The sequence below is a fragment of the Vigna unguiculata genome, chromosome 1, assembly GCF_004118075.2.
Source record: "Vigna unguiculata cultivar IT97K-499-35 chromosome 1, ASM411807v1, whole genome shotgun sequence".
Lineage (NCBI taxonomy): Eukaryota > Viridiplantae > Streptophyta > Magnoliopsida > Fabales > Fabaceae > Vigna > Vigna unguiculata.
In genome coordinates, this window is record NC_040279.1 from 35143406 (window position 1) to 35158396 (window position 14991).

At 29.6% G+C, this 14991-nt stretch overlaps 1 long non-coding RNA gene and 1 pseudogene across 1 annotated transcript; one reads left to right on the forward strand and one right to left on the reverse strand.

Moving 5' to 3' along the window:
* Positions 1 to 1305: 1305 nt before the first annotated feature.
* Positions 1306 to 7172, forward strand: LOC114183422 (annotated as a pseudogene).
* A 5044-nt stretch (positions 7173 to 12216) lies between these two features.
* Positions 12217 to 14734, reverse strand: LOC114185943. The gene is made up of 3 exons (XR_003604949.1): positions 14567 to 14734; positions 14385 to 14455; positions 12217 to 12502 (listed from the first exon to the last, which is right to left on the reverse strand). It is a non-coding gene; the product is annotated as an uncharacterized LOC114185943 (long non-coding RNA).
* Between the last annotated feature and the right edge of the window lie 257 nt (positions 14735 to 14991).

Consider the following 14991-nt stretch of genomic DNA (forward strand, 5'->3'; position numbering starts at 1 on the left):
ACTTATATTTACTAAATAATAATAATTATATAACTTCTTTATTTACAAAATAATTACACATATACTATTTTAATATTATATTATCTATCATTATATGAAAAAATATACTTTTTGATAATTACTTACTAGACAAATTTTACTATTTAAAAAGTAATAATATTATATATATATATATATATATATATATATATATATAAAATTATAGATATTTTCAAGCTCTGTTATTTTAATATTTACAATATCAGTTTTATAAAATTATCTATTTTAAAGTAATACAAATTTGAATATATTTTAATCTATAATTTTAATATTATTAACACAAATTTTATAAAATTATATATTTTAAAGTTATATTATATTAATATAAAAAAAAAATACACATACATGAGTACATGTGTTTTTTCTAATATATATAATATGTTTATTCATCAAATTAAATATGAAATAAAATAAAATGAAAAAAGACATAAACATATTTTTAATTTAGCTACATTTAATTTTATCTTTCAAATTTAGAATTACTTTCAGTTCTATAAGTTATCTTTAATAAAATTATTTTAATTCATTTGTCAAGGTGTCTTTGATCTAAATTTTGTCCGATTAAGTATCTAAAAGAAAAACAAATATTTGATCAGGTATTTATTGATAATAGAGTAAAATTAAATTATGTTATTGTACAAATGAATTTTTTCTCTCATATATATGTACCACTTTTTTAATAATAATAATAATAATTAATAAGTTAAGAAAACAATATAATTTTGATGGTTTAAAGCTATGAATATCTTATGTTTTGTATTTTGATTTCTATAACTTTTTGTTTGACATTTGGTTAATTGGTAATCTGACCTCCCATCTCTTACATATTTAATAAAATAATGGCAAGAAGTGAATTAAATAAAAGTAAATCTTATATCAGAAAAAATTAAATAATGAAAATATACTTTTTTAGCACATTTACCTTTATATTTCTTATTGCACCACAATTTTTTTTACTAAACAGCGGAATACATTAATTTCATTACATCAATATTTATTTTAGAGGGTTGAAAATGTTAAATTAAATGAATTATTTTTATTATAATTAACTTCAATTTTATTTATTCTAAAGAGTAACCAAACACCTGTAATCAAATGAATAAAATCATAAAAGAATACAAAAAATATTAACAATTTTATAGGTTAATTTTAATTATATATTTTAACTGATAACAGAAAAAAAAAAATTCATTACTTTAAAGAAATGAATATTTTTCAACCAAGATCACAGTTGAACGTGAAAATAGCACCTTCAGGCACTGTGGCTTTCATTGGTAACGCATACAATCCCAATCCCCAATGCGCAGTTCGCTTATATAAACACACTACCTCTCTTCCTACCTTCATCTGTATCTCTATTTCTTTCTCTCTCTCGTAACTTTTTTTATTAATTCTTGTAAATTAGGATTAGGGTTTATATCAATTTGCACTGTACAATTTAAATCAGAACCTTGTGTTCTCATGCATTCCTCTTTTCTTCAAATAAAACCGGTCCTAGAACCAATCAAGGGGATGCTATTTCGTGCCCCAAATCCAGTTCTTTCCGTAAGTGAGAGCTCATTAGGGTTAAGAATAGGGTTTTAGATGCGTTTTTGTTTCTGATTCGAATCAACATGGAGAGTACGCGCAGAACCTTGGATAGATCTAGAGAACTGGGTTCCAAGAAGCCTCGATTGATCGATGAACTCAGTGCCCGACAGTTACCTCAACGACAGCAAGGGTCCGGGGTAGTTGCTTCCTTGGTGTCTGCAAGGGCTCGAGTAAATGATAGGGACTCCGAAAGCAGCGAATCCGGTCGCGGGGGTGGGTACCAGCCTCAGCCGCAGCCTCACCATGAGCTTGTGACTCAGTATAAGACCGCTCTTGCTGAGCTTACTTTCAATTCAAAGCCTATAATTACGAACTTGACTATTATAGCCGGAGAGAATCAGTCTGCTGCCAAGGCAATTGCCGACACTGTTTGTGCTAACATTCTAGAGGTGAACAAAATGTGCTGCCCGTGCGTATTGAATTGAACTGTAATGGATTTTTGGAATAAAGCAAGAACAATTCGACTTGAATTCTATGATTTGTGATATTTGGTGTTTGTTATTGTTTTTTAATGTATGGGATGATGAATTGGATTGTTGTTGTAGATTGAAATGCTAGAGGAAAAGGGACATCCATCGTTTGTTGAATATCACCTTATCTTATTGGCCCTGTGAGAGTAGATTGGTTTTTAAGTGGTGCTTTATGTCCTGCACCTAAAATCCTTTTGAAGCATATTTAGTTCTCTAATTAGCATTATGAAGAGAAGTTGTCCTTTTGCCAAATGACGGTAGTTTGGTTAATTTTAAATCGGTGTTTGACTGGTAATCACACTGGGAAGTGGTTCTCCACAATTTGCTAGGTGTTTTCTTCATTTTTTATGCAAAAGGGATTAATAATCTTGGTAAACATTGATTTTTCCTGTGACAACTACGGAATCATTAAACAGTTTTCATTCTTAAATACCCGAAGGTATAGCTTTATCACCTGTATTAGTCCTGGTGGATTTGAGCAGAATTGCCTCTCATAGGTGATAACACTAGTCTTAAACCAGAACCAGTTACTAATCTCAATCAGTAATAAAGTTTGATTATGAAATTCTGTGCCAACTTCTGATTGGATTATACATTGTTTTCAGCTGTTTTCCCTGTTTGCATCTGTCATGACAATCTTATTCTTGTCATCGTGTTTTTTAACTTTAGAAAAAAGGTATAGTGTAATTGAAACAAGTTAATGACATTCCAGGTTCCAAGTGATCAAAAACTGCCGTCTCTTTATCTCTTAGACAGTATTGTTAAGAACATCGGGCGGGATTATATAAAGTATTTTGCTGTCAGATTACCTGAGGTCAGATACTCACTATCCTTAACCATTATCTTCATGCCTTTATTTTGATACACTTTTTATTATATATGATGAATCCTTTGGACAGTGAAGTTTTTAAATTTTATACTGAACTGTTCTGACACTAGATTAAGTGACTCGTGAGATTGTTAAGTTATATACTCATAATGAAATGGAAACAATTTTTCCCTATGCATTTTTGCTTTGACATATGTTTTCTAATTCTATACACCTATTTTTAACTAGGTACTACTACTTTACATTTTAGGTATTCTGCAAGGCTTACAGACAGGTTGATCCTATTGTCCATTCAAGTATGAAACATCTTTTTGGAACTTGGAAAGGAGTCTTTCCTCCTCAGTGCCTTCAGATGATTGAGAAGGAGCTTGGCTTTACACCTGCAGTCAATGGTTCAGCTTCAGTATCTGCTACAGTCAGGAATGATTTGCAGTCACAACGCCCTCCTCACAGTATCCATGTGAATCCAAAGTATTTAGAAAGGCAGCGTCTCCAGCAGTCAAGTACGGTATGTGAACCATTGCACCAAAAACTTGTTCTTTAAAGGTCTGGATAGTTGCATTTTGAAAGGAAAATTCAAGCTTTGATACTGTTACAAATTTTTATGTGATGAATTGAAATTTGCAGTCATGTGTTCCTTGGATGTTGAAATGAATGGAAGACATGTAATTGGCATCCAATTTTGATCTTTATTTTGATACACTATACAGTATTTTCAATTGGAATTTTTCCATTAAACTACTTTAAATTTCTCTTGATCATAAATTTCCATGATTTTGTGGTTCTAATTATGATTTGGCAGGTGATGATATATATGTGCTATTAACCTTGCTAGGGTTTAGTTTAAAGTAATATTTTGAATGCCATCTCCCTATTATTTTCATATACATATACCAGTCTTTTCATCCACTATCACTTGTACTTATTTCTTTTGCCGTCTCCTTTTTTAATGCCATGAAGAGTAAAGGAGTTGTTGATGACATGACTGGAGCTTTGTTAACCTCAAATGAGGATTCAGAGAGGCCAAATAGAGCTTTGGGTGCTTCTCGACCATGGCTGGATCCTAGGATTAACATGCTTGTATGTGATCTAGCTGTTTCCTTTTCCTCTTTATGCTATTATCTCTCGCAGCTGTTGTATCTTAATGTAGTGATGTGTATTGCAGAATAATCAGCACACACAGAGAGATGCATTTAATGATTCTGTTCCTGAGAAGAGCATTGATGGATCATTTGGAGGCAGTCAATATGGTTCTGGCATTTCTAGTAATTTGGTCTCAGGGGCTGGAAGAACTGGAACTAAGCTCATTGATTTAGGGCAAGAAAAAACATGGTCCAAAACAGATGGTGGTGATGCAGAGACCATATCTGGGCAAAAAAACGGTTTCAGTCTCAAGCGTAGTCTTTCAACTCGTGAAGCACCAAAGTCCATAAATTTGAAAGCACAACGTCGGCCAGGCCTAACTTTAACTCAGATATGGAACAATATGATGTCAGATAACTGGAAAAATTCCGAAGAGGAGGAGTTCACGTGGGATGAGATGAACTCTGGTTTGACTGATCATGGACCTAATGTGTCCAGCAATTTGAGCACAGATTCATGGATGACAGATGATGAAAATTTGGTAAGCTTGCTAAAAGGGTCAGTTGCACTGCCATTTTGTTTGCGATTTTTCTACTAATTTATAAAATGAAGTACATTCCTTTGTTATGTAACATGATTCTATTTGAAATGATCCTCCAAATTTATAAAACTCCTGCTAATTTTAGAAACCCTTTTCCTACTACTACATTTTTCACAAAGCAATCAAGACTGGTTAATGTGGCTAATTTCGATCAGAAAACTCCACTTACTATGTGAGTTTTTTCACTTTCAGCAAAAACTAGAACATCATTTAGTGTTACTCTTCCCCTTAAAAAGTTGCTCTTTTCTAAGCTTCGAATTATGAGACAATCCCTATCTTGAAATATAGGGGACATTACAGATAATCATATTAAAGGAAGAGGCCAATTTCTTGATAGTGAGGGCAATTGAACTAAATAGCGTGCGTGGTAACATGCAGTTGCCCCAAATATTTTAAATTGTGTATAACAAGAAAAGTTGTTTTGTAATCAGTCTAAGGCCAAAAGCACGAATTCCCTTAGATAACTTGCCTAACAAGCACTGATATATCAAAGTCGAGCAATCCAAAGTTTTAAAAAGCCTAATACAAACTAAGAATAAAACTCTAATTTAATTTGGTATAAGATATCCTGGTTCTCTACTTTCAAATCCTGGTAGTTAAACCACTTAATCCCTAAATCCAAAATTATCTGAAACTTCATAAATTTCAATGGATATACATGACTGATTTATTTTTTCAATGTGCAGGAAGGTGAAGATCACCTACATATTCAACACCCTTATGGGGTAAAGGTTGATAAGGAAATATCCACTGTTAAGAAACAACTGCCTGGTTTTGGTGGCCATCCACCTTCATCATGGCAGTTGCAGAAGCATCACACAATTGATAAGTTGAATCTGAAGCCAGGTTACTCAGAAGGATTTGTGTCCACTATTAGTGGCTTACCAGCCAACGCAAGTTCTTTACCTATCAAGAAGGGGAACCAGTCTTTTACGTCAAAGGCAATAGTAGGATTGTCCAAAACTGTAGAGCCACAATTTGATTCTGGGGAGACCGAATCCCCTTCTGGGCAGTCACCTTTGCATCGACAGTCTCCATCACTGCCAGGAGCAGTATACCACCCTCATTCAATGCAAAATTTGCCTGAGCAAGAAATGCCCCAGGATCTCAAAACATCTCAATTTTTGGGAGGTCCAACTAGTCAGCCCATTAGAGATCGCTCACCTACCCTTCATCCCGTCGTTCAGGTTGGTAACATGCGAAGAACACAGGAAAAGGACATGCAGGGCACGTTTCAACCAAAGCTTCAGCAACAGCAGCTCGACTCTTCTCAGGCTGAAGTTTTTGCCAAAACTAAGCTGCCGCCCCTGTCTAAAGTTTCTTTAACCAAAGAAGTTTCAGAACAGTCAACCAAGAATAATTTGTCAGCTGCAGCTGTGAAGAGTGGAATCATTCCCAAGAAATCAATTACCAGTAATCTGGATCCAAGGAAGCATCTATCCAAGTCTGGGGTTCAGCTTCCTCCTTCTGGCAGGTCTTCTCCTGCAACATTAATTTCTTCGGGGTCTGCAGTGGCATCAACATCTTTATTGGATCCTCTGCACAAAGATTCATCTTCGCTGCCCAAAAAACCTCAAGGAAAGGCTGGACAACCGCCACAAAGGCCTTCTACTCAGCCACCTGCTTCCTCTAATGTGAATGCTGCAAAAAGTAATGTAAACCCAATCGCAAACCTTTTAAGTTCATTGGTTGCAAAGGGTTTGATATCTGCAGAAACTGAATCACCGACTATGGTACCAAGCGAGGTGCTGAAAGGATCCAGAGATAAAACTGTAAACATCATTACCAGTAGCTCTTTCCCAGTTACATCAGTTTCTGATTCCGCAGCTGTCCCAGCATCATCTACCACCAGAGATGAGGAAGACGCTGCTACAAAATCTTCTCTTCCCTCAGCTCAATCAACTAGCACGAAAATCAGAAATCTCATTGGCTTTGATTTTAAACCTAATGTAATTCGAGAATTCCATGAACCGGTAATTAGGGAATTATTGGATGATTTCCCTCATCATTGCAAAAGTTGCGGTATTAGGTTTAAACCAGAAGAACAGTATAAGAGACACTTGGAGTGGCATGCCACAAGAGAGCATGGTCCAATTAAAGTATCCAGAAGTTGGTATGCGAAGTCAAGTGATTGGATTGCTGGCAAGGTAGACTATTCATCTGAGCTTGAGTTTACCGACTCTGTTGTTGTACACGACAAAGAAACAGAAAGCAGTCATTTGGAACGATGATTCGAGCAGATGAAAATCAGTGTTTGTGTGTATTGTGTGGCGAGCTATTTGAAGATGTATACTGTCACGAAAGAAACGAGTGGATGTTCAAAGGGGCCGTTTACATGAACTGCTCGGATTACAATGATGAGATGGAAAGTAGAAATGTGGGTCCCATCATTCATGCCAAATGCTTATCAGAGAACTCAATGTTCACCAATTTAGTAAGAGACCTGTTATGATATAGATGTCTTTCATTCAAGTAGTGTATTTAATCATGTTTTTCTTCTGACATAATTTGACCACTTTAATGTGAATTATAATTTTCAAGGAGAGACTTGATATTCAAATGGGTTTATCTTGCATTGTGTGAGAAAGAAAAAAGAGTAAAGCAACTGTTCATCTTGTCTTTACTTCAATGAATAAGGGTAAGGAATTAAAAAGGAACAAAGATAAGGGAACTGCAATTGCATATGAAAGCAAACAACAAAAGAAATCAAATAAATATTTCAGAGGCATCTGAAGGGAGATATGACTTAAGGAATTTGTCTTTGAGGATGGATATGCATGTATTTTAGCATGTCCAAGATCGTTTTCTTAACATTATTCCGTTGAGATATTATTCATTTTAAAATAAAAAATAAGTGTTTTGTTACGGTTTTATTTTTATAAAGCATCTTAAAGTATGAAAAAGAAGAAATATTTAAATTGTCTATTAAATCTTAACTTTTAAGCAATGTGAAACTCTTAAGCATGATAAAAACATAAGTCCCCAGTCGCAAAGTCTAAAGAAAATAACAGGTCATCCCAATGGAGGGCTTAAGGGACCAATGATAAGGTGGCTTAGTGGTTAGAAGAAAGGAAGGAGGGGAAGGTCGTCGATCCCTCCTACTAACAAATTGGAGAAATAAGATTGGTTTAGTGGGATTTAGAAGAAAGGGTGGGAGAGATTCTGAGTTCAGCTCTCTAGCTAACAAAAACTAACAACTAACAATTATCGATAAAAGAGAAAAGGGACCGATGTTAAGTTATTGACCCCAGGGTGAATGCCAATATGTTTTGATTCCAAGATTAATGATAGAATCGCTATCAATCACCATAGATCTAGAGCGTGAAACTTCGTCATCATTTTGTCCTTAGAAGACGTCAAGATGGAAGGAGGAAGAGGGTATTTGACAGATCATCCCCAATGGAATCCTTAAGGACGGATGGTTCCGTTGTCGACTTTATGGTAAGTGTCAATGTTTTGATCATAAGTATGATGATAAGATTATTGTCAATCACTATATATTCGAAGTATTATCCACTTTGAAGTGTACTCTATCACAATTTATCTTTAAATGACATGAAATATGAAAAGAGGAAATAATATTTAAATTATTTGTTAACTAATGCAAATTACATATTTAATGTATTTAATGTGTGATAATTAAAAAGTAATTCAACTTTATAACCGATAACTAAAAATTAACAAATGACAATATTACTTGTCCATTGTTATATTAACACTAAATTATTCTCTTATTCTAACATCTCATTGATTATTAAGAAAATCTAGAGTACTTATTTGTCTAAAAAAGCCAAACTATTTTATATTTCAGTTATATAAACTAATATATTGATCTGTGACCCGTGCGTACGCACGGGTCTTATTTGTTTTATTTTGTATATTAAAATAATAAAATAGGAAAAGTATTATGTAATGAAATATTATAAAAATTAAATTATATTGTTGTAAATGTTATTATTAAAGTAATAAAATAGTAAATCTAAGTGATGCAATAATAATTTCAATTTTAAATATAATAAATAGAATTGATTTTAGTTAATTCTAAATTAATTATACCCATACCCATTTTCTTACTACTTCAATATTAATTTTAATTAATTTTTATAAAATAATAAAAAATTATGGTAAAATAAACATAATATTATCAAATATTCAATATTAGAAGGATGATTGTTTTTTCGATATCAAATACTGTAAAATAAATTATAATTGTTTACATTTTAGATTATAATACTAAATAAAATTTAATGAAAACCAACACATTTATTAAATTTACAAACATTAATGAAACCTAATTGATAAAATTTTAAAATATTTTTTAAAAATATAAAAGGAAAATAAATATTCAAATTAAAATATATTTTAAATGTTTGTTTACTTCAATCTTTTAAATTGTAATGAATATTTTTTTATACACTAATAAAAGTTATAATACATCATTTGATCAAAATGATACAAAGAACAAATAATAATCATAATAAAAGTTTTAAATAAATTATAATTTTTTACATTTTAAATTATAATACCAAATAAAATTTCATGAGAACCAACACATTTATTAAATTTGCAAACATTAATGAAACCTAGTTGATAAAATTTAAAAATATTTTTTTAAAAATATAAAAGGAAAACAAATATTCAAATTAAAATATATTTTAAATGTTTGCTTACTTCAATCTTTTAAATTCTAATGAATCTTTTTTTTATACAATAATAAAAGTTATAATACATTACTTGATCAAAATGATACAAAAAAAATAATAATCATAATAATAAAATTTTAACATAGATCTTGTATCTTTTGAACTTCAATTATGTTGGATGGTGATAAAAAATATTCATGACAATACATTAAATTTTTATATTGTAATAAATAAAAATTATTTATACAATTATAGTGAAAAAATTACAGTATGATTGATAATGAGTTATAAAATAAAAAATAATTAGATAAATATATCGAAATAGTATTCTATATAATGAAAATAAACAACATATAAAAATATTAAAAAATTAACAAATGTTTACAAACAATTTGAAAGACTATTGAAAGAAATCGCACAAAGAAAAGAAATGTATAATTAAGGGTATGATAAGTTGAAAAATATCTCAGAGATATAAGAAAACTTTTAAAATATCAACATATATACTCAATGGTTGAGAAATAACAAAAATTATTTTAGCGAAACAAAAGAGTTCTTCAAATGAAACAAAAACTAATAATAATAAGTAAAGAATTATTTTATATTACCTAGTAAATGAAAGGTTTGTGCTATTAAATATTTAAATTGAGAATATTAAACATTCTCATGTGAAAGAAAAATATATAATAAATAAAAATATTAAAAAATAATAAAATATTCAAATGTGAGACATAAAATTTTTTAATTGACATACATCTTTTTAACATAATTACATAAAAGTTATGATAAGTTGAAAAATATAATTGAGATGCGAATAAGTTTCATGACAAACCAAATAATTATAAGAAATAAGAAATAATATATATATATATATATATATATATATATATGTGTGTGTGTGTGTGTGTGATTACTTAATTAATTGTGAATATTTTAATAATTTAAACGGTGACAGCTATTATGGCAGGGATATGTACATCCTCATACTTGAACAAGTCGGGGATTCCTCATACTCATACCCATACCCAGTCAATGCGGGGATTATCCGTCAAAATGGGGATGGGTTCAAGTAATACCCATATGAACGAGTTTATTTGTCATCTCTAGCCATAATAATAATAATAATAATAATACCATTATAATAATATCTCGTAGTGATAAAAATAATAATAATACAATAACTACATATATAAAGAAATATACATTTGTTGTGTCCTCTTTTGTTTATACAATTTTATCCTCTTAATTATTATTAGCGAACAAACAGGCGCTGTCGCGCCTGTGTATCCGCATTTTTTAATTTTTATAAGATTAATAATATTTATTTTTAAAATATATATAATAAATTTTAAAATAGTTGTTAAATAAAATAATTGTTTGAAAATGTTTTTAGAATAACGGTCAAAATAAAAAAGATTTAAAAAAATGGTTACAGAAAAAATAATTATAAAATAATTAATTTTTAAAATAGTAATTAAGGGTAAAATTGGAAAATGAAAAGTGGACACAAAAAGAGGAATCCCCTTTTTATATTGTTATAGATTTTTTAAATTAAAATAAATAATAAAAATTATTTTTTCATTTTAATAATTTTAGTAACTATTTTTTTAATTCAAATAATTACATAAATATAAAAATAAAATGAACAATAAAACAAATAAAAAATACAAATAATTGAGATATAATCTTGTAGTAAATAAATGTAAAATGTGTGTTTAACTATAATAATAATAATAACAATAATAATAATAGATAATAATAATAATAATAACACTTAAATAATATCGCGTAGTGATAATAATAATAATAATAATAATACAACTACATATATAAAGAGATAAACATCTTTGATGTCTTTTTTTGTTTTTTCAATTTTATCTTCTTATTTGTTATATTTTAAACTTAAATAATTATTTAAAATAAAAAAATCATTTTTCAGTTTTATTATTTTACTAATTTTAGTAACTATTTTTTTGAATTGAAATAAGGATTAAATATGTTTTTGGTCCCTTAACTTTTAGTGAATTTTGGAATTAGTCTATTTCGAAACTTTAAACCAATTTAGTTCTTCATATTTCGAAATATGTGGGTTTAGTCATTTTAATCAAATTTTATTACGTACACATTTTAGAATTGTATTTGAGTTGTTTATATTGTTTAACACATTCTTCCTTTAATGTCAAGTCAAATACTATTAAACGCGCTTGAAATGTCAAATAAACTTAACAAAATTTGATTAAAATGACTAAATTCACGTATTTCGAAAGATGAAGGACTAAACTGGTCCAAAGTTAATTGGTCCAAAGTGTCGAAATGAACTAATTCCAAAATTCACTGAAAGTTAAGGGACCAAAAACATATTTAACCGTTGAAATAATTATTCAAATATGAAGATAAATAAACAATAAAACAAATAAAAGGATAAAGTAATTGAAATATGATTCATAGATAGTAAGTAAAAGTAAAATATGTATGTAACCATAATAATAAAAACAATAATAATAATAATAATTATTATTATAATAATTATAGTTCTAATTAATAATAGTAGTAGTAATGATAATACTTATAATAATAATAGTAATATAATAATAGAAATAATTGTAGTTAATAATGATAATAATAATACTTATAGTTGGTAGTAATATTCATAATAATAATTATAGTTGATAACAACAATTATAGTTAATAATAATTATAATTATAATTAGAGTTGATAATAATAATAATAATAATAATAATAATAATAATAATTAGAGTTATGATCGATAATAATAACACTAATATAAAACTAAAATAATAAATATGATGAAAATAAGTCTATATTGTTGTAAATGTTATTATTAATTAAATTAAGTTGTAAATTCAGTTTTAAATATAATAAATAAAATTAATATCACAATATGGTGCGGTTAGTTGTGACATCCCATTTTAAATAGAGTAGTCTACTAAAAATTAAGCATCACATAATTATAATGTAAAAGAGCACATATCATGAAGCATACATGTACTGACTATTACAGTTATCCATAGTATACTTGGAATAAAAGCTTAGGCACACCACAATTGCCATAAAAAGGACACAAGGGTACTATTGTTTTACAAAAGATTGCTCATAGAGCAAGGAATCTAAATAAACAAGAGTTCTTCAAAAAGTGGCTCAACAGTGAGCCATAACCCAGACTAAGGGGATCACTCTACACAGCAGCATCTTCACCATCTTGAGTTCTACCAAGGGTTTCCACATCTGCTCACACCAATAAATTGGTGATCATTGCAAAAGAGAAAGCAAAGCAAGGAACAAACAAAAGTGAAAGGGTAAGCTAGAGTAAAATATTTTAACATGTTATCAAGCAACCAAATGATAAAACAGGTTATAATCAAACAAAGCAGTAGGCACCCAAATCATGTGAAAGCAAACAATTGCAAGACTCTATGACTCAATATCCGGATCATACTCTTGATATAGAATTCTAAAGGAAGTATGCACCTGTGTTGGTTTCTAAACTCTGCAGAGTTTAGACGCAAGGGATTATCACCCAACCACACACAGGGTTAATTCTCTAATGTCTTAGGCCCAATATGTCCCAAGACTAGGACCTCCTGCCACTCTCACCACATAAATCATTCTGCTCTATGTGATCGTGAACGATTATTAGAGTTTAGGATACCTTCCTTTATCTAGACATCTCCTATATCAATACACTAACTACCATTACCAAGAGTTTCCCTTGAAACTCTTTTACCAACAAATTTCCACATGCCATCTCAAGAATTCAATTTTCATGCCATTTCACCACCAACCACAAAACAAGTCATGCTTTCCATACCAACATTCTCATTATCAATCTCATTAAAGCATACAAACAGGCATGATCATCTATATTGAGTAAGGGAAAATTAAAGAAAACCATCATGAAACAAACAACAGTCAACACAGCCTCTCCTACCTGAGTTTCATAGGAATGACTTAAAAAAAACATGTATTATCATTGAAAATCTGACATTTGTTTTAAACTTACAAATATATAAATAGTTTTAATAATATTTGAGAGTAGCATATAAAATTAAAACCATTGTTAAACTTGCATGTGAAAGACTTTGAACAAATTATGTTAAATTGGTAATTGGTAATTAATGCATTTAAAAACAAACATTTTTCTTTTATAATAATGAGAATAAAAATTATTGTCATTTATTCTTATACAAGGATCAAAGATATTGGTATTCTAAAATGTAACAAAATGATTAAAATTTTATCAGAAAACTAAAAGATATATATATATATATATATATATATATATATATATATATATATATATATATATATATATATATTGACCTTTACTAGGAGAGGAAAGACATTACTAATTATGAGATGAAGAAAAAAGTAACAGGTCTGAAAATCAATACATGTATGGATTCATGATAACACTTGCAACAAAATAATGTCTTTTACAACAGTGTATTATGTTCTCATCAAACTAGTTTACTCTCGTGAAAATAGTTACATATATAATAATTTAATTTTTTTTAACCAAAATATAATTTACCCAGAAGGGAATACTCCTCACATTTATACTTTTATCTAGATTTTTAATTTTTACAAAACATAAAATGTACTCGATGCAATATGAAAATTGTCAAGGGACATGCCATTTTTAATGTAAGCATCAACACCTTAAATTATTTTCTACAAATCCTGCACAGGGGAAATTTTCAATAAAGAATAATTTAAACAAGATATCAATCCACAAATGTTTTAAAAAAAAGAATTTTACTTAGTTCATACTTCAACATAAACCCAAGTCTTCAGAGATTGAGACCAAAGGCAAACTATTTTCATGAATAAAATCTCAACAAATAAATAAAAGTATCTAATGTTAATGATTCAATGCGGGCAACAATCAACATCTAAAATTTCAACCAAGGAAACTATGTACAGAAAACAACATACCCTTAAAAGGATAAATATTAAATACAGTCAGATACTATACCAATAAAAGTACAGAAATGATGCACCTTGTCCAGCAACAGTTAAATTACAAGGTGCTTTCTGTCACATAAATCTGATGCCTATATAGAAAGCATAATAACTTTAAAAAAACACAAACTCTAACTTCCCTTACCTCGAATGGAGCTAAACGTTCTTAAAGAACTCTTGGTGGAAGAGAACCAGAACCAATAACAGCTTAATGAGCTGAAAACAAACGCACGAGCACGAAAAAGAACTTAGATTTGATAGAGATTAAGGTAGGACCAGAACTTAGGAGCTGAAAACAAAAGGAAGCAAGGGAAGGAATCAACTTACGTGGTAGAAAGATGTTTCAACTATGGAAATCAAGGAACTTGTTCAAGCCCTAGCAGAGCTTTCTGCTTCAGCACCAGAGACACAAAGAGGACTATTTTCTGTAAAAGTGACAGAATGAAGGGTAAGTGACTGTGAGGGGGGTCTTGGGGGTCCAAAGTGGGCTGAACTTGGACCCTTAAATGGCTAAGCCCAACCCCTCTTTAGGACAGAGTTTAAAATAGAGAAAGGGGTCTCACATTATTGATTTTACAAAATAAGTATAATAGTATATGACACGTGCGTGTACATGCATTTTTTTATTTATTTCAAATATATTTAGAATAATAATATAATTGTTATTATATTTATTTAACCATTAAAAATAGTAATAATATTATTAATAGAAATTATAAATTATAAAAGATTAAAAATCTATTTAGCAAAAG